Source organism: Leguminivora glycinivorella, chromosome 15 (genome assembly GCF_023078275.1).
Source record: "Leguminivora glycinivorella isolate SPB_JAAS2020 chromosome 15, LegGlyc_1.1, whole genome shotgun sequence".
Taxonomy (NCBI): Eukaryota; Metazoa; Arthropoda; class Insecta; order Lepidoptera; family Tortricidae; genus Leguminivora; species Leguminivora glycinivorella.
In genome coordinates this window covers 11,520,521-11,542,888 of record NC_062985.1, presented here as the reverse complement: position 1 = coordinate 11,542,888, position 22,368 = coordinate 11,520,521, and the positions used below count along the sequence as shown (strand labels likewise).

The 22,368-nt window shown below is 36.1% G+C and overlaps 1 protein-coding gene across 3 annotated transcripts in view; it reads right to left on the bottom strand.

Moving 5' to 3' along the window:
• Positions 1-21,303, bottom strand: part of LOC125233857 (furin-like protease 2) — a 432,277-nt gene extending 410,974 nt beyond the window's left edge. For all 3 annotated transcript variants that reach the window (XM_048139994.1, XM_048139997.1, XM_048139998.1), the window contains exon 1: positions 21,053-21,303. The gene's annotated coding sequence lies outside the window, so the exon portion shown is untranslated. The remainder of the gene's footprint in view (positions 1-21,052) is intronic.
• Positions 21,304-22,368: the final 1,065 nt, after the last annotated feature.

Here is a 22,368-nt window from a genome sequence, read left to right as displayed (position 1 = left end):
CACACGCGGCAACCCGGCAGGGCGGTTGGTATGGTACAATCTAGGGAGCAAGGAAGTGTTTGCGCTCCTGCCGGCCTGCCGCAGGCCCAATCTAGGAAACTGCTCCTGCTTGGCTACACACATGGCAATTAAGGAGGCAATTAAGGGTCATCCCCACCCTAACACCCTAGATTGCTCCTGCGGCAGTTGTGTGAGTAGCCGGCTTAAGCCGTACTTACCCAAGATTCTTCTCATATTATCACGGATGTTTTAAGGTGGCAAGCGACAAAAACTTTCCGTGACAGCGGGTTAGCTTATACATACCATGTTCAAAAACTACGAGTACATGTTACTACAGAAACTTGGATACTAATCCATGCACACGATATCAAGTGTGCATGAAATGTGAGTATTCTGAGCGTAACTAATAAATTCCGCTGTGACCCACGTCTCCTCGAGTAAGTAAATTTTACAAACTCCAACAACTGTAGGGTAAAGGGTAAGCCATATGCTTACTTCATTATGTACTTATCATTGGAGCCTCGGAAACCATCCTCTATAAACAAACTAAGCCGAAACTTCAGGACTTGCGATAATCTTCCCTTTTGTCAATATTATCAGTCAGGGCTTATGAAACTGCTTAGTAATATAAACAAATACTAATGCCTAGTGTTTATTGGCTAACGAGGGTTTTTAATGTGGATGCATAAAAAATGAGTCGTTAAGTTTTAGTAGTTTTTTATCGGTCGCAATTTGTGCTTTATTATGTACGGTTGTCAATTAAGTAGTTATCGTTTTGTTTCATATTAAATGATAAGTGTGAACCGCGATTTATCATTAACTGTGTAAAATCGTGAATCGATCTTTACACACGCTTAAATATGTGTTTTAAAATTAAAAATGTATTTTATTTATCAAGTTGAAGGCGTGAGAATTGGTGAAGGTTTCGGAATGCAGCGGCCATGACGAGCTTCCAAATTGTCGGCATTGCGACACGAGTTCCGTGAGAAACAGCTCTACTGTTAGGTATAGCTGGTTGATAGCCTGAACCTGCACGCAGAATGTTCACAAAACGTACCGTACGGCGGCAGGCGTCTTATCGTTGGGGATAACTCGTAATAGATAAGGCTATAGAGTACAGTTCCGTGGAATATGTTTAAAATGGGAACTTAATTTACAAATATTTTAAAGACAAAAATAATGTTAACCTTTACTCACTGCGCGATTAAACGGCAGAATAGATGTGCCACTATCGTATTGTAGCACATTCGATTGGTCCTTACCGTACGTGACAATGACATAATGATATAAACAAATAACACGATTTAAGATCAGTAGTAATGTTTACACCCATCGTATCATCAGCGTTTCGACTGTTACTACTGTATTTATATAGTAGGTATCTTGACTTTACCATTCAGCTATTGGTGGAAGGACCCGCTAGATGGAAGCTTCTTGAGGAAGACAAAATAAATAATAAATTAATAATAAATAAATATTATAGGACATTCTTACACAGATTGACTGAGCCCCACGGTAAGCTCAAGAAGGCTTGGCTTGTGTTGTGGGTACTAAGACAACGATCTCAAAATCTTTCTAATGTCTTTTATTGAGGATTATGCTTGTAACTCAATCTTGGTGAATGGCTCAGATGATGTAATGTTAGTTAAACAAGCACGTGCATTCAGAGGATGACTACATAACTAGGCCTAATCCAACACATAATATACAGACATATGACCGACCAAGTTAGCCGGTCTTGCACCTTATTAGAAAGAGTTACTGCTGTCGGTAAGAGGTGTTTCTGTTTCTCGCGATGTGCGTGTACATAGTAAACGCATCGGCGCGTCTAATCAATGCTTATTAAGAATGAGTAAGTACTTCCTCTTACCTACATCACTTGAAATTAATCTTTTTTAGGTTATTGAATTCTTGATACATGCAACTTGAAACGGAAAATAAAATTGAATTTTAAACTGAATTGTCTCAGTTAGTCTCAGGACAACAGGGCTACAGGGTACATGATTGTCACGACTGTATGTCGTCGCGACATAGATCACACGTTTTTTTCTAATTGTATACACCGTGAACCGTGAACTTTACTGAAATGACATATATCACTGCCTTAACGACCTGAAATCCGCGAAAATGCAACCGCCACGGATAAAAAGAAACTCCTTGCAGCATATATCGGTATAATTATTCAACGCTTCTACATCTAGTGAATGGAACAGGTGTAACTTGGCAGAAACTTCCTTAATTTGTTGGCAACAGGGATTTGACAAAGAGAAATGAGCTCGCCTAAGTGCCTACTACGGGTTACATCGCCTTCATAGATAACCTCCCGTAGATTCGAACGGCTTATCTTGTGCCCTTAACAGCTTTTCCCCTTATTGATAAACATTTACTACGGTTGACAAGCCGCTAATTATCGTTAGTCCCTTACTAGAGAAAGAATAAGGGGGTGTGTCTCTATGGCACACCAATTAAGAATTCCTGGACGTAGTGGATGTTGTGCAGAAATGTACAGTTTCCTGAAATACTATGTTACACAACAAAACTAAAAATATAAACACAATATTATTTGCAGTTACAGAACGGCTATTAAAGAGCAACATATTATTATTATTTATTGTTATTAAAATACAGTGACAAACTTATATCTAACATATAGTCCCACAAAACTCTGGAACAGAACGAGTTTGTCTGTGAGATTGCAGGTAGCTTTATTATACATTCAAATAGAGCTAGTCAATGTGATGTAAAGTTTAGTTTATGTATTTATGTGATCTCTCTATTGGGTGCAAATCTGTGCCAAAGCTATACCTCTCAACGCCTTCTAAGAAAATTAGGCCAGTCAGTTTAGATTCAACCGACGTGACAACAAAACGGATACAAATAACTTTTATGGGCTATTTGCAAGCAAGTTGTGTCATCAGAAAATCCCGTAAATCGGTGCGCGGAACGTAAATGGCCTATAACGACTGCGGACAGTTAAGGCCCTACGAGACAATAAAATAAAACCGAAATATGACAGTTACGCGATTTGTGGGGGTTATACACAAAATTTTATATCTGAAATTGTGAAAACATACATACAGCGACTAGCCTAACTCGAGCACAGAATATATAATAGTACAAGTACAGAAGGCCCACTGCTTTGATGTTCACGAAATGCCGCCTTTTACATGCCTACAAAATTCTAACAAAGAAACTAGCCGCACGTGCGCAGCGTCGGACGATAGGGTTGCCTATGGATTAAAACGAATTACGAGTAATACTCAGATAAAATGTTATACTATTATATTCCAGTCTTGGGTACTTTCTAGATATATATACAGTATTTATATTTTTTATTTAAGTCCCAAAATCACAAGCCTTATTGAACTTTTCCGTGGGACTTAATCAATAGTAGATCTGTGTAAGATTCTCCTATTTTATTCATGATGCCTATTTAACTAAGCATTAGCCATTCACACGCGGACATCGCATATAAAACTTAAAAAAAACTCGCAACGTAAAGTAACAACAGAAAGTGCAAACGTGCGTTCCGTGAGAACGCGCGCCACCCCTTATTAGGCCGCGAACTCGCGGCCGCCAGCATGTACTTGTAGCGTGGCGATAGAATCGCGGAGTGAGCCGCCCCTGACTCGAGTAGCAACTGACAGACTGACTAACATATCAACGCACAGCCAAAACCGCTGGTCCTAGAGATTTCAAATTTGACCGTAGGTTCCTTATACGGTGAAGAAGGGCACTAAGAAAGGATTTTTCAAAATTCACATCGTAAGGGGGTGAAAGGGGAGTCAAGTTCAATGTTTGAATAAAATTACTTTTGGTACGCGGGCGAAGCCGCGGGAAAAAGCTAGTTAAATATACTGATTACTAAACAATCTAAACATACACTCAGGCGTAATACCTATAATACAAAATACGCTACAAGCTACAAGCCTCTCGTTTGTGACACGAAGAGAGGTCTATATAGAGCAGACGAACTACTAAGAGCTGATGATGAGGAATGAGACCGAAGCTATTGCAGAACATTGCGCTGAAACACTGAATCCTTGAATAGTTGAATATGCTGATTTCGGGTAGTGGTTCCTTCTTCACTTATTAGTGTTGTTTCTAGCTAGCTATACGCATGGATGCGATGCAGAAAGAACATAATAAGCGAACTATTTAGGCTAACATTGATTTATTAATAACAGAACAGGTTACACGCACACCAACGCGCACGCATACACGCATGAACGTCTGGCCAAAATATTCGAAAGGTACTCGAAGACAAGTGCCTTAGAGTGGCTAGCGTTTATAAACTCCATAATATTAGAACCGTCATGCTTATTCGCCATTTGCTTCTATAGTGGAATAAAAAAGACGTCCCGCCGAGACAATAAAACCAAAATATGACAGCCTAACGATTTATCACAATTAAGTGGCAATTTCTACTTCAACAGGTAATTTATTATTGTCGAAACTCGAGCGCTTAGAAGGAAGAGATTAGTCAACGTCGATTCTTGCCGGTGCACGGTGTATAAAACACTTAGGGACAATTATTTTTATTAAATTGACATAATAAATTTATGCGTTTGAATTTGAAAATACCATTTGTTTTCGTTACTCCGAGTCATGGGAATGTTTTTAGGAAATGATTTTTATAAATATTGTAGGTAACACACAATGTGTAAATAAATATGGATCCCGGAGGGAAAGTCCCGCTTACGTAATTTCAATAAAAAGTATTAATGCATACTATAGGTATATTGTTTTCTGTCTGTACCGAGGTCTGAGATAAGCTATAAAGACTGATTTCAATTTCAATTTCAATTTCAATTTCAATTTATTTATTCGTTCATCATAGGTACATAATAGATAGGTGGTAACATAGTACTTCATAGAACAGCCATGATGTGCCTTTTGGCGTACGAAATAGTTTCATATAATTATATATATACAATTTTTACAATATTTACATGGGTGATTATATTAACATATGCATAAATGAATCAAAATTAAATAAATGGTAGAAAATAAATGGAAGATAATTAAAAAGAAAAAAATGATTAAAAAAATAATTATTATTAAAAAGTATGACTGAAAACTGAATATTAAATATCGTCACTACTTTTAAAAAAACTTGTATCTTCGTCTGTCAATGAAAAGAAAATTGTAGTAAGTATGTATGGAATGCATATAGACTTACTGCGTTTTAACTTTGAGGAACAGCGTGAGATACGAGATTTTTTTAAAGTAGTGACATTATATTACTTACGTTTCTGAACAGAATAATATTTTATTTCAGTTTTTAAATGAAATAAGCTTATTTACAGCTTTAAGGTTCTTTCCTTCAGGGTTTTGTAAGTTGTTGAATAAAAAATAAAATAATCGTCAAAAAAGGGAATTTTTCGCCAATTTTGTGTTTTACACGTGCTATGTTGAACGTATATCGCACTGACGCACTGCTAATCAAGTTAAGTTTAGATTCATTAAAATAGTGTAGCGGATTGGAAGACTTGCGCATGTTATATTTTTTTTTGTAGCATTTTTTACTTTATAACTGACGTAGTTTAAGGAAAATGATCCAATGCAGAAAATATGTTAATATTGTTAAAACAAGTCTGCAAGGTTTGTGTTTTAGATTTATTTTTTGAACATTTTTTCCCACTAGTTTTCCCAAGTGGGAAAGTCCCTGTCACAATATAATTAAAATTTTCTGTCAAAAGGAAAAAAATCATTCAACTGAACCCATGTCCCTTAGTATTATACCTACGATACCCACACGAGAGGAAGGGGGTGATGAAATTCTTAGTTAAATCACCAACTTATTTTGTGTAATCTATCGGATAATATAACACTTTTTAATCTATTTGAAGGGCACATACATCAATCTCTAGTTTTAGGAAATATGTAATTTAAATCCAGTAAGACGTAAAAATGCCATATGATAAATAAATAATCTAAAGTAAACCTTGCATTTACTATTTTTATACAAATAAGGTTTACAGAGAATCTACAAGAGTCAAGGATTAAAGTTTATTGCGGCAAATGAATAATCAGCATTGAGGTTTAATTAGGTTTAGGTACTATTGGTGATTGTACGTATTTAATATTCACGGAGGTCTTCGGTCTACACACGACCTTTAGAACAAAGAATAAAGAAATCATTTATATTTAGAAAAAATAACGTCATGAACGACCAAAAAAATCCTGGTCTTTTGTCAACAAGTAAATAACACGCGAGAAATAATACATATGATATTCACGCCTTTTTTCAAAAGATGTTAGGCAGAGATCACGGACTTCCATTTGCTAGTAACCTGAAGAACCATATTCTCTTAGTCTGTCGTTTTCATGCAATTCCTAAATAATATTAGACGAACTAACAGATATATAATGTAAAATAAACCCCATACCCACAGTCGACTTCTACGAGAGAATAGGGGTGGTGAGATTGGTATCCCGGTGGTATCCCGTCACCACACACGGGCAAATGTAAATATTGAAAGTTACTTGAAGGTTCACTAGATTTTCAACTTCGGCTGATGTTTTACTCGTTAAATAAAAGGATTTTTCAACAAGACGTGCCTAAATCAAATACGTTACTTCAATAACTTAATTCAAGGAACCTGCCACGTAATTATCGCTCCAAAACAACAGAAGCACGAAACCCAATTCTCGGGACAAAGGAATGTACGGTACCCATTCAAAACCGTGAAAAGTAGTCTTTTAATTCTCGGCTATACAAATCATAATAATGTTATTTCGTGACACAGACTACCAAACATAGACTGCGCATTACACAGTAATCAAAAATACTTTGATTAGTGATTTTTTATTGGCATGGCAATACCTCCTCCTAGCAGGCAAGCATGGTCGCGCGATAAATGATATAACATCTGGTCGTCCCTTTCGCACTATTTGTTTTCATGCAAATCGGTTGTGGAGATACCTCGTATCGTATCTAATCACCAGAGGTGTCTCCAGTTGCTCAAGGGCTTTAATACGTTGCCCATTCCGATTTAGATATAACAAAACAATGGATCGTGGAATTCGGGGATCGTAGAATTGTACCTTTCATATAGGTCTACAAAGAATTCCTCGATTGCCTATGTCTATTATTTACAGATGACTTCCCAACTAACAAAAATTAGTCTTATAGTGGCTTATAATGCCAAAAATAGTACTCTTATAATAACCTTGTAAACCCTTTACAAGAGGGCATTTGGGCACACCTTATAAGGCCAAAAACCTTATATCCCCTTTGTAGTTGCTATATTATTAGCTTTCTTATCTTGTACGTGTTTTATTATGGCATGCAATAAGAAAGTTAACCTTATAATGGCAAGAAAAGTGCTTTTAAAAGGCTAATGTACTAATAAGAATCATATTTAAAGCTTTAATAAAGGCAATTATACTTGTAAGAATCATATTCAAAGCTTTAATAAGGGCAATAGCTCTTGTACACGTTTTGTGATCATCAGATATAAGGGAGTAAAACTCATAACGGCGAAACAGGATGCTGTTTTAAAAGTTTATTGTGCTTTTCGTAGTGATTTATGTGTACATCATCATCAAGTCATCCATTTTGCAAGTTAGTAAACGGTAAGTTAACTTTTACATATTACAATTATTTGCTTATTTATTATGAAAACTGTGTGGGAATCCAATTTCATGGTGAAATGTGATATAAAATGTGTTGTATTATTAATGCGCCCTTGTATTTCAACGGTTTTGTACTAAAAATGCGGTTAATTAATTTTGACATGTCTTGAGCAAGGCTGTTATAAGAGTAAAAGCAGTAAGCACATCATTTACAAATACTCTATAAGAGTAAAAACTTTATAATAGCCACCGGTGTTACTTATGATTCGCCATTTTATATATCTTTAGGGTTCCTTCTCACAATTAGTGAAATCCCGAACCTTACCATCTAGTTAAATATTTGTAACGGATACCAGTTAAAAATTCATAACGTTATCGTTAGAGAGCAGATTTCAGGTAGCGATTTAAATATTAATATGAATATGACTCGCATACAATATTTATTATTTTTTCTACACACGAAAAAAAGTATGGGAACATAAAAGTAAAACCCTTTTTGGATGCTTTTGTGAATATTGGGCAAAAATTATAATGATAATAAATAAAAATAAAAAAAATATTTATTTATACTTATTTTTTAATATTTCTCCTGCGCATTGCACAGTAAAAACTTCTATTATGGCTCAAAGAATATTAAATTAAAATAATTCGCTTCTTATATATATTTAAATTGAAAGTCCATTATTTAGAATAAAATACTTTAATTTATAAAATAAAAAATAACATTAATTTAATCTAATTATTCAGTGAAGTTTGTGGTGTGCGATGTAGGTAATAATAATAGATTATAAACCACATGACATGTATTTAAAAAAATGCACTAGTCATATCCATATTAATATTTAAATCGCTACCTGAAATCCGCTGTCTAGTTATCATGTACTTGGCGCAAAACTTTGAAATTGCATTTTTGTTCGAAAGACCGTTCTTTTTAAACCGGTATTTTGGGGAACGCTTTGATAAAGGTTTGGTTCGATTAACCGGCATAGAACAAAATAAAACCGTGTAGTCCGCAGCATGTCAGGTAATACTGATATTTTCAATATTTCATTAGGAAGTTATACCTAGAATTTTCAATTTAAAACAAACTTGTGCTTCGGAATATTTAATCTTCTGGTGCCTTATTACTTCCTATTGATTTATTGTAAATGCTGAGTCAAATACTCTATTTGATATTTATTATTATGGTTATTGTTACAGAATCTGTGGATGAGATACATAGTCAGCCGTTTTTAGTGACGTGAAGATGACATGACCTTTCTCCTCCTCTTAGTAAGTAAGTGCTATTGAAAACCACAGACGATTTCAGTACCGCCATCACAATGGACTTTGTGTCGATAACTATAAACAGCCTAGCCTAAGACTTCAAATAAATATTTTTTTTTTATTACAGATGAACTACAAAACGGCACATATTCTGATGGAGAAAATCAGTCACAATCATTACTTACACCCAAAAATAAGCCAGGAGTGGTGGATCAAAAAACATGCAAAATGGAAGAGGACGCAGGAAATAGTTTAGGTTGTAAGAAAATCACACCAAGCAAAGATGGCGCTGATAATTCAAATCAAGAAAACGAAAATCAATATATCTTTTGTGAATTTGATGAAGACCTCGATAAAAGAAACTACTTATTATTTTGGAAATTTACTGATAGGTTAATTACAATTTCTACCACCGTGTAGGCGCTCTGAAGAATATATTAATATTTTGAAGTATGTAGACTCATTGAAACAGCAACATCGTGAGCAATAGAACTGAAAATATTAATCTTATAAAGTTACTTGTATCGGTTTGGTTTCGTTGCACATAAATAAATATCTTAAAAACAGTGAGTTTGTCTTTATTTGTCCTCAATTTTAATCTGTCTTAGTCCCAAAAGGACTACATATAAAATCGGTTTCTTCTTAAAATAGCCGAACATTGTATTCACTTATTCAGATCGTCCAACATTCACAATGATAACCCGCAATAAAAGATTTTTTTTTTATTTCAGACCAAAGTCCATAAAGTAAGGAATACACTTTTGGAACTTATTCTAATAAAGTTAATCTTAAAAATTAATATTAGTAGGTACTGATGGATAAAAAAACTGAGTGCCTTGGTAATAGTCTCTTATACGCTCAGTTATGTATAATTGGCCACCTCCGAGTGCATGCTAGTCTGGTATAACCGGTGGACACTATTTAATAATGTCAACATTGTAAAACATGGAAACAATGGACCAGTTACATTTGCCCTCCAGTCGAGATCTGCCCCGCGGCCCCGCTGTATATACCTTAACATTTTTCACCGCAGAGCTACAGACACCTTAAATAAGAACAAAAAATATAATTATTAAGCTAAATCCAAACTCAATTCATCATTTAACGATATACCTGTATTACTGTCACTGCTGCTTGCTTGCATATTCTTATAATTATTCCATAATGGCATCCTCTACGGAACCACTAATCGATAAGTTGGGATCAGATTGTTCACATTCGCTGGATTTTCAAAATGACGAATCAAGTTTTATAAAAACTTTTAATACGACACTTTCAAGAATAATGCCTTTATAATTATTGTATAAGAGAAAATGTATTGCTTTAATTCTTTAAAACACTTTATAAAATGCTATAATTTGTTTGCTGGATAGACGTTTTATTATATGCTCCTATGAGGCATAAAGCATCATAGTTATCTTATGCATTACTTTTATAAGAATAATTGGCCATAACAAAAGCTTTTATAGTGCTTTGAATATTATACAGCGAAAAGGCATTTTAAATGGCTTCTATAAGAATACATATTTCTAAACCCTTATTGCAGTCATATAAATTGGACTTATTAACGTGTACATGGCCAAGTTATAAGAGTAAATGTACTATTGGCCAAATCCTCTTATAATGAGATACTATAAGAGTAAATATTTTTAAACCCTTATTGCAGTCATATAAATTGGACTTATTAACGTGTACATGGCCAAGTTATAAGAGTAAATGTACTATTGGCCAAATCCTCTTATAATGAGCTACTATAAGAGTAAATATTTTTAAACCCTTATTGCAGTCATATAAATTGGACTTATTAACGTGTACATGGCCAAGTTATAAGAGTAAATGTACTATTGGCCAAATCCTCTTATAATGAGCTACTATAAGAGTAAATATTTTTAAACCCTTATTGCAGTCATATAAATTTGACTTATTAACATGTACATTGCCAAATTATAAGAGTAAATGTACTATTAGGCCAAATTCTCTTATAATGAGCCGCTATAAGGAACTCTGGCATAATGAATGCTATTTTAAAACTACTATGAGTGTTTAGCCCTTATAGATTGATTTTATAAGGATATTTTGTTTGTTGGGTTACTATCACCATTTTAATGATTTAATCCCCGTGCGTAACCGGGGCGGGCCGATAGTATTAGTCATAGTCAAAGTCACACATATACATAGTATTACACATATTTATTAGCGGCTGGACCGGCAATCCAGGAGGTGGCAGGTTCGAGTCCTGTCGGAGGTGTGAATTTATCAATTTTTCCTTTTGCAATTTACCCGTACGCTATCCTACCGCTTTAATTCAATTTTTCATTTCAACAAGTATTTAGGTACTTACAGGTTTTGGAGAGATAAGTAAGCGCTGATTGTCACATATACCCCGTCTAATAACTAATCTGTGCCCTATCGCCTGCTCGCAAGACATTATTCATGTTTATTTTGACAGTATTAATTTATTCATAATGAAATACACTACTGAATCGAAGCTAAATTACCCACATGAATGAGTTTCCGTATAAAGCTGAACTTTAAGCTCATTCATTACACCCCCTGCATAGTCGACATTTATGAAATAGAGTGTACATTTTTGTACTTAATCCAAAATATATTTTGAACTTGTGTACTTAATTGGTTGAGGGTTCGAAATTACGCCCAAAAAACACTAAAGAAATTAAAGGAATGCATTAGCTCTAATGAACACAAGTCAAATTATAATCTATTGAAAATATTTCAACTTGTGCTGTCTTAAAGTAGTCACACTACTATGTATATAAATTAAAACCGAAATGTGACCTATCAACCTCAAGAGTTTGAACTTGAAGGTTCGCTCTGCAAGGTCAACCGTTCACAGCTCGCTTATCTGAGCTTACATGTCCGCCTTTTAAATGTGGCCAGAGACAATTGAATAACAGACTGCTACCAGACTACCCTTTAGGTAAAGTTGCGTAGTGACGTACGGTCAACCAATTTGAATCCTAGGCCAGTCTATAACCCTGTCTTATTGACACCGTCCATTATTGCCATTGAAGTCACTTTTGACGTTGACTGTGAAAAGGTTCTACAGTGGCCTAGGATTCAAACTGGTTGACTGTACACCTAGATCTAATTGTTAAAAATTTCGTGAGATATCTAATTATTTATTTATTTATTACACTAATCTGATGTTATTTGTAAAACTCTTTAGATTTTGCATACATGAGAATTATTTTTATTATTATGAAAAATGTGTAATATAAAATATTTCTTGCGGATAGGGCAAAGTACTAGTAAGTACTTACGTTTAGATATATTATAGAGTCAGATCTGGGCAGTGGTAAATTAAACGTCACAATTGCATATCACATTTAACTTTTAAAATAACATCTGCACCGGCAGGGCTGTCAAAGTCGCTGCCAACATGGCATGACTCTAGTAAGAAAGGAAAAACTTCCCTCCTGACCCTTTAGCACAACTTGCCTTGTCGCGCGCGTGTCCATACATCAAACGCGACTTCAAGTACCTATGGACTCGCGCGCGACAAGGCAAGTTGTGCTAGAGGGGCAGCTCTACCCACTTTTTCTAATTGGAGTATGTGTACAAATGCAAGAGTCAGAAGTCTCAAGTCAAGAGTCTTCACCACATTGACCTTAGGTCGGTGAAGTCGATTTTTTTCGCTTGGTGGCGCAACGCAATGTATACAAATAAGGAGAAGTACTTGAATTGATAGTTGGTATTATTAACTTGTCCCTGATGCAATATACTAGGCTAGTTTAATCATTACATAATTTAGATACTAGGCCAGACTAACAAGGTTTGTTGACAGCACAGAGATTTAATACTGAAATGTCATCGATACGTTAAGCTCTAATACATTTATCTTGGATTACGGTATAATATAATATGTTAAACAGATTGTTACAGAATATTATTAGGAAAACGGCATAAAAGAATATAAAGTTTATATATTTTGATAATAATCAGGAATTTTGTGGCCACCGTCAATATGAAAAATAACTAATATTTTAGTAAACGTTCTTAACACTATACTTCACTTTTGCAACATGTAAATTTTTCTAAACATAAATAAATATGCAGCAAACAATCCCAACATTACCTTAAATAACAGATAAACAGATTTTTAATAATGGTAGCTTCTTGACACTGCTGTCTCCCATTATTAGGTAAACAAAGTAAATATTCGAAGTAACATTTAAACTAGGTAATTTAGAGCATTTAGGCAATGTTGAGCTGATTTACAGGACGTAACAATTGATCAAATAAGATTTTAGTACAAATTTAACAACTAAAATATTAGGCGTCTAAAATATCGAGAGATCTTTTGAATTTAGTCTCATTTTCAGAATTCTAAAATGGAAAATATTTCAATGATGGCATTTAAAGTACATTGTATAACAAAACCGACGATCAATATAATCAGCAGTCATGTTCGTTTAGCAAATACAAGTAAAATAATTAATTTTAAACTCCTATGGAAACTATTCTCGGACATCTTTACCTTAAATGCCCGCAAGACATGAAACCCCCCTTATTTATGGGTATTTTGATCATTAGAGGTGGTAGTTGCTTAACATCAGACCATTTTCCTGCTCGTTTGACTAAAAAATACGTTATTACGAGTAAGTATTTTTAGCCATGGTTTTTTATTGGATAACCCGAAAGTAGGTAATATCAATATTTAGTTTTACCTTAAATGCCCGTTAGTAACGTAAAACCCCTCTTATGTATGGGTATTTTGACCATTATTGGTGGTAGTTGCTTAACATCAGACCATTTTCCTGCTCGTTTGCCTTAAAAAATACGTTATTACGAGTAAGTATATAACCCGAAAGTAGGTAATATTAATAGTTTTTAATAACTTAATATCCTGTTACATTATCATTACGTGGTTGGTAATTGCAGGATACACTTTAGTTCGAAAACACTGTCCAGGAGTTTACAAACATGTTTGGAATGTAAGTAAACACGTACCACATAATCTCATGAAGCGATGCCAATTAAAGATTGGCTTCTTGTCATGATAAAAATCATAATCACGCTGATAGGATAACAAGTTCAATACTGTCAGCAAATATTACATAAGATGAAAACTCTGGCTTAGAGTATTAGACGGTCTAGCAAATCTAGTCACTAAAAGAACACCTCATCGGCTTATCTGGGCCATTTTTTTCAAAGTTGTCCACCCCACTTTTTTTTTAGATATGGAAATTTTTATGTTTTCCACACAGGATCGCGAGCGTTTTCAATCCTAATAGGAGAAAAAAAGTGTCCCAAGGTTTTTTTCCCATTCCGTTACCACTTTTTCATACATTTTGTATGGCGGTAACGGAATGGAAGGTTCGAATAAATGTATGGAAATCTTGGGACATTTTTTTTCTCCTATCAGGATCGAAAGAGCTCTCGATTCTGAGTATGAATCGCGTAAAAAATACCCATGTTACAAAAAAGTGGGGTGGACAGCTTTAAAAAAAATGGCCCATCTACTTCTGCTGCTAACTGTTCGAGTCTAAGTGACCGGCCACACCAGACCGTCGCGTGTCTCGGGGCGCGCAACGGACGTCCGCGCCACGCCGCCTCAGTGTAATTCAAAAACCGTCTCCTCAGTACATTTTGTATAGGAAGGACGTAAGACGCTTTTTGAATTACACTCAGGTGGCGTGGCGCCGACGTCCGTTGCGCGCCCCGAGACACGCGACGCTCTGATGTGGCCGGTGCCTAACGTAGATCATTCAACTCTGTAGTACAATGCCTTGATTTTTAAACGAGCCTCCACTACAGGCAGTCTTTCACTGAAAATTGGTGCCATTGATGGGTAATTGTAGGTACTTTTAGCTCCGTTAGTGATGTCTCTGTCTAAAAATGTTGAAGTAATAAACTCTGTCATATGAGTAGGTACTAGTAGGTACTACGAGTATTGATGTGTTGCAATCGATGATTTTTTTGTAAAACATGATTTAATTAATATATGAAGGATTTAAACTGCAGTTATCAGAAAATATAGGTACTTTATTGAAAGTAACATTACATTCCAAAACTAAGTACTTACGTTCTGAGTAAATATTCGTTCTACAAAACCGCGAGCAGGTATCATGCGCAAAGCCAACATAACGAATGTCTCAAGATAAAAACAAGAGAAATGTATTTTACAACTCGACTTAACAACATCGCGTTTATTTCGATACAATTTAAAAACAACAACTTTCCAAACCACATTACCTTTGCCTTTGTGGAATAACAACTTTATTTCGCGCAAAGAAGAGCCTCTTTCGCAATTAGACTTTGAAATAAGATAGAAGTTTAAAAACATGGAACAATTTACTGGCGAATGGTTTTCTATATAAAACAGCAGCCGGCCTGACAGTGACAATGGTTAGTCGTTAACGTGGCGATTGAAACCCAGTCTGGCTCTGTCCTACCACTTTAGAAGAGCGATAAGGAGAGCTAGCTATGAAGCGTAAGCGATTGTGACGTTGGCTAGGTACCTAGTTCTTTAATTGGACAGGTAATGGGACCGCTTGCTTATGTAATAGCCTCACGACGGCATAGTTTATAGCCTTTATAGGAACTGCGGCGTGCCATTGCTAGGTTTATTGTTAAATACCTGTACTATTCTAAATTGATTGCTATTGGACGGTAAACTATTGTAGTTCAATTTAATTTACTAATTGGAACTATAATAGACTACCGTAGAACTCAAGAACGTTATAATTGCTATTAATAACATCGCAAGCAAAACGCTTGTATTTGTTAAGGTAAACTAACAAACAATAGTACATTACATCAGAGGCCGGGAAAATGAGGATTTCCGGCCAAGTGGGTATATACGGCCGAGCGAGCGTGCGAGCGAGGCCGGATAGGGATACGAGGCCGGGAATCCGTTTTCACGCCGAGGCATGTATAGTGCTTTTCTCAAACATACAATGAAATAAAAAAAAAAATGCTCTAAAGGACAATATTTTATAAAAAAAAGTTACTTTGCAGGCCTAGGCCTAAAAAATAATATGAAATCCCTTTACAGTCCTCTCGAGTTGTTGCGCCCAAAAAGCGATACTTCCCAGCCCATTTTAAGGAACGTAAAGACAATATTTCATTGCATGTTTGAGAAAAAACTTTTTTATTTCAATAATAAGAAGAAGAATTAGATCAGAGTTTGCCTGTTGACACAGGCGTAACATGACGTTCGAACGTGTTTAAAATTACCTATGATTGAAAAGCGAGTTAGAAAGATCATCTCAACCTGTGATCTCAACATAAGGTGACTTTACTTACATTTTACTACACCTAAGGAATACCTAAAGAATCAGCGTCTACTATATGAGGTGAATACTGCAACGACTCAATTACTAAGAGCGAAAAGTTTCATGAAAGGGAGACATGGACACACAAAAGACACTTTATTTTTCCACTGTTGTTAAAAACTTTGTGTTCATAAACTGTCGTCACTAAAATCTGTTTGTCTCCCTCATTTAGCAAGTCGACGAGTGGACATTCGTCGTAGCCGCCGTGTCGCCGGCGAGTCGTTCTGTCAAGATATTTCAAATTATCGAACGCTATCGAGTAGGACTCTCAGGCAAACCAGTGTTACCAACTCTCCCCGATTACGATTGTTGCATTTTCGAGTTCATTATAGACTAGATTGACCGAGAACTCGATTCAATCGAGCTTAGGACAAGCAGTTGGAACGACATCCAGCCATCGACAAACTTCAGCTATACAAGTGCACTGGCTCGGAAAGTTCGAGGTTCTTTACGAAATTTGTCCCACATAACGCATTTTTCGCCGATTCATTGGGTTGCGGGTGGACGTAATGACCTTTTCGGCAACTTTGTTTTAGGAAAAGGTCAAGAAAACAATGTAATTATGGGAGAGCAGGACACTTTCTTAAATTTAATACGTGATGCGCAGTTTTTTGTCGCTTACCTAAATATCATTCGGACAGCATTTTTTGTCGCTTAAATCGGACAGCATAAAATTAAATTGGGCTTAAAAGAGCCTTCAATCTACGAAGAAAACATATGTATAACCTTCTTAAATATTATTTTCAAGAAGGTTACATAATTTCTTCATTCTACCCGATTGTTAAAGATCTTACTTATGTAAACACCAATTTTAATCAAAGTATTTTTGATAAAAGCTCTACCTATTCTCTGTGTTATAAGAGGTTGGCCGATGCCCGTGATGCCCATCTAAAAATAAGTCGGGGATTGTCAAGTTGATCACTTCTGAAGCCCCCGAGAATTCTGACGAATATCCAAAATATCCGATTAGGGATAGGTAAGTTGACTTGACGTCATTCGTAGGTTCGTGACACAGACTACAGAGTAACCGCATTATGAAGCATTTGCAAAGAGCGGGAGGTAACCAAACATTTGTACCATTTTACTGGTAAAAAAATACCACGATTTGAGCAGTACAATTAAGTAGTATCTAACACCATAAAATAGTACAACAGCTCAGGTTCAACCCGAAAACTATTTTTTTATAAATATTCCCAAATGACACGAGTGCCGGTAAGGGCATTTTCAAAATTTGGGACACCCCAATTAGCGTAAGTTGTTAACAAAAATTAACTCACTGTCAGTTTTGTGACGATAATTAAGCATGAAATTTCAATAAAAATATTGTTTTTGTGTTAGTTACACAAACTTTAAGCGATAATCTGCATTCACAATGTAAAAAAAGTAAATTTTTATACATATTTTATGCTTAATTGTCGTCACAAAACTGACAGCGAGTTCATTTTTGTTAACGACTTATGCTAATTGGGGGGACCCAAATTCTGAAAATGCCCGTAAATGCGTGACACAACTGGATCAAGCAGTTGCGTTCCTATACTAAATTACTACGGGAAAACATGTGTAGTGACACTGGTGACTAAGTTTGCTTGAATGCTCCGTCTAATAGTTATGTGGTCTGTGGTTCGGGGATAATGTAAACATTTCAGTACTACGGGACGCCCACCTATAAGTTTGCCCTTATCAAGACTCATCTACGTTCTGCGTAACAGACCAAACAGGCAGATTACGTCAAACAATACTCTAGGGCTTACGTCAAACTGCGAAAACAGAGTCGTTGTTAATTGTGTAGCGTATTTACCTTGAGTTTCATACAATGGAAAATATATTTGGAGAAAAATTTATCTCAATTATGTTTAAATCGGGACTTAATCGCGTATGACTGAGGTACAGCGGGACAAATCTGTGTCCACCGGTTATATATGGTAGGCGTGATCACTTGATCAGTAGATACATGTAGAACTCAACATCATAGTGTAATATGGAAAAAATGGATCAGTTCCAATTTCCAGTTCCAACAAACAGACACACACACACTTTCCCATTTATAATATTAGTATGGATCAAATATAGCAAACGACGATATCGATGATTTGAAGCATTTGGAGATTAAGCGTGTCAATAATTTAAGTAGTTTAGGTCATTAGGTAGGCATAAGTCCGTTTTCACATTATCCAATCCGATATCGGATGTCGGAAGGATTTCAATGGAAAAAGTCCAAGGTCGCCACATCGGATGGGATAATGTAAAAACGCACTAACGTTTACCTACTGTAGGGTAGCAATAGCGAGTCGGTAACATAAAAGCAAAGTATTGATTAAGTTATACGTATACTTTAGTAGTTCCCATTCTTAAAAAAAATTATCTAGATTGGAATAAATATAGGTAGGTTAGTATACATACATATCCAACTATACAACTGGCACAAGTGCATAGCCACCAGTGGCGACGCGTGAAATTTTTTGTTGGTAAAGCCGGAGGGGTTCTTGGGATCTGTTTTGTATGGACTTCTACGGATACTGCAGAATTTTAGGGAACCCGTTGGGAATCCAGTTGTATCGACGCTACGCCACTGATAGCCACATAAATAAGTTCCACAGCGTACAAAGCAGAAGCATTGCATTCAATACTAGTTCCTCCTCATAGAAACTCAAAAAAAGTTCGATCATACCATACACAAATACCGAACGTAGTGAATGCGAAGTCCCGCTAACAAAAATATATTTTCATTGTTCGAACCCTAGTACTCATGTTCACTAATAGAACTAAAAAACCACAGCTAATAGAACAAAAAACTTGTACAGTTAACAAGCCATAGTGAAAGAGGTAAGTTTGTTTTTACGTTTCACGATGTTTTGATTGCGATGGGAACGTGAATGCATGGCATTGAATCCATTGTGCCTGTGAGAGATTCTCAAGTCTTGTTGAATGAGACCCTATAAAAATGTAGGCAATTAGTCATGTATTGATTTTAAATACTATTCCATTGATGTGATGAAAAGCGGACAAGTGCGAGTCGGCCACCGTGCAACAAAACGATTTTTTTTACAATATCACACTGAGAGAAAAAACAACCAGTTTTCATGTTCGTTCAACAAGTTTTTTGGTTAAAATAGCGCCTACGTGCTCTTTGGTTCAAACAACAAGTTAGATTTTGTTAAGTGTAACTAGTACATTCTGCAAGTTTTATTTTATTTGAATAAATGTTTTATTTGGATCAACAAGTCGATTATATAAAAGCAACATGACACATATAGTTTTAAACATATGTTTGGCTGATTCGATCAAATATCTTTTAACAAGTTTGACCTTGTTGTTCGAACCAATTCGAATTGTATCATCAATATTAAGATTCATTCCGTTTACTAAAATACTTTTGTTTCAAACGGATAAACCCGCAACAAGTCGAACTTGTTAAATTGATTAAATTCACAATGCAAATTTCTCCCAGTGCAGTCTTCTTCTTCTTCAACCTAGCGTTTTCCCGGCCTAGCGCCAGGGTCCGCTTTCCTACTCAGCCTTCTCCACTTTGCCCGGTCTTCGGCATCCTGAGTCCGCTGTCACGACGTCCAACCAGCGCTTCTGAGGCCTACCGGAGCCGCGTGACTTAGGGCCTTGGACAGGGAGGTTGAGGCTTTCCTGCAGCTGATCCGCCACGTGACGGATGCCGAGGGTGCCATTTTTTTGCAATAACAGTATTTAATTCTTTTCCTGTATTTAAAGTTCGTTTTCTTTTCCTTATCCCAATTACGAGGAGTTGGCGCACCATTACACTAAACTATACTAATTATGATTTACGAGGCAAAATTGGTTATAATTCAATTTTTATAATACAATGTTTATTTGTAATTTTTCCCTGTAATCCAGGAGTATGAATAAAACATTTACAGGTTGCTATTTTTTTCCTGCAATATCACAACATTTTTTCCATTGTACAAAAGCAAGTCTGTAAAATAATTTTGAGTAAATAACAAGCATAGTTAATACCTCAGATAGACTAGCTCAGGACCGGGATAAATGGCGTACTAGAAGAGAGGCCTATGCTCAGCAGTGGGCGATAAAGGGTTAACATGATGGTGATGATAGGTAATACCCATATTTTCAACAACTGAGACACAAAGTCTCATATACCTGCATCAAGAGGTCCAAGTAAGTTTTGTTCATCATGTATCAGAAATAAATCAGAATAAATTACCGCAAATGATACTGCAGATTAGTAATAGATACCTAGCATATCTATAGTATTACGAACATGCAATCTAATGAAAGGATTGTAATATTATTGTATAACGGGCACATTGTTATACTTAGACCTTGATTATACTAAGGCATGTTTTGTTTAAGTACTACTAACAAAGTCAATGTTACTATCTGTCAGCCCACTTGGAAAAACAAAACTAGAACAGGGCAAATATTGATCACGACTGAATAAGATTAGATGTTCTTATTGGAATCTTATAGGGTAGATTCATTCCAATAATTTCATCAGCAGGAGGTAGTTAGGAAAAACTAATATATTTCTGTCACAATAATAGAAAATTCATATAATGATGTTATGCCATGAGATCAAGTAAATCAAACACATATTCGCTGTGCGCGGGTGCGCTACGCCTAATATCCTGTTGGGCATTACTTCCTCGATATCAAGAGCAAACAACTTTCGCCGCTCTCTGGCCTCCAGCGCGCTGCCGCTGCAGATTTGCGCACGCGCGGCCGGCCGCACCGTGTGGCTAACTCGTACGCACCTCCACCATCACAATCAGCGTTTCTTTAACATTACGCAAGCCTTGAAACTCGCCTCGTACACATTTCGATCAGCGCCAATTATTATTGGTTCACCAGCCACGTAACTACCCAAACTGCATTATCAGCGCGTAAACCTATTCTTAATCATAACAGGAAACACTCACCTTTTCAGCTATCGGTCCCAATCCGAAAAAATATCAAAAACCGTCACTCACAAGTAACACTAAACACAAAATTATTCACCTCTTGACATCTGACATGGTTCAAAGAAATTCAATGGTAATATCACAATTTTATTGCACCATTAAAAACTACGAAGTAAAGCGTAGTTATAAAAATAATAATAATTAACAAAAACTAGGCAAAACGATCACAAAAATAGTTTTACAAAACGTAAACACCATCCACATTTGACAGCAGCGATGAAACTGAACTGACACTTTGTCGTAGTTGCCAACTGCTTCGCTCAGCTATCGTTTCGCCCCCACTTTTTGATTGTGCCAACCTGCGGGTATCATTTCAATACATGAGATGATTGCTGGTAAGGTCCGACCGAGATCTCGGTCTCGGTCTCGGTCTCGGCATTCTCGGCCGAAAATTGGGCCGAGATCTCGGTCTCGGTTCTCGGCCAAAATGGGCCGAGATTCTCGGCATAACCGAGACTGCGGATTTAGATTTCAGTTTGTTACATCGCCCGTTTGGTATCCCGATTTTAGTGATTTTGGTAGGGTCTTTATCGATATTTTAAGCCAAAAACAAATAAATACCTAGGTATAATTCATAAAAGTGTAAAATATTTACGACAACTTGATGTGTGTGGAAGACAACGACGACGCGAAAAATCAAAGCAGCAGGTTAGAATAATACCTACCTTACATGATAGAAATGGCGAATTACGGAATATCGGACGAAATTTTAAGCTTTGTGGATGCTGTTTTGAGTTTTTTTAGTAAGTATGGGTTTTCCATAGTCATGTTTTTGATATACATACATACAATTTTGGAAATAATCGCTATCAAAAAAAAATAGTTCGTGTACCTTAACTTTGAATCATGTGCCTAAAAATACGTCAAAATCAAAGTAAAGCTTAGTAAAGACTTTCAAGGAAAACCTGGAAAACTACCCGTAGAAAACACGATTCGACAACCTGTTTTATGATATCTTGCAAAAAGTCACAAAAAATCGGGGTATTAAACGCGCGTGTCAAACCTCTGAAATTGCATGCCTCTATAGGCTATGGCGACTGCTTACCACCGGGCGAGCCGTATAGTTGTTTTTGTCACTGACGTAGTCTATTTTCCTACGGTAGATAGGTAAGGAGTGCGGGTAGGTTTGGGTAGTTACGGAACCAAACACTAAGCAGGACCCAACATACTCTTGGTTTCCTGGTTAATAGGCGAATTTCGATTATGAAAACATTTTTTTGTAAAAATGGCATATTCTTTTACTGTTTTACAAATTCTCGGTCTCGGTCTCGGTC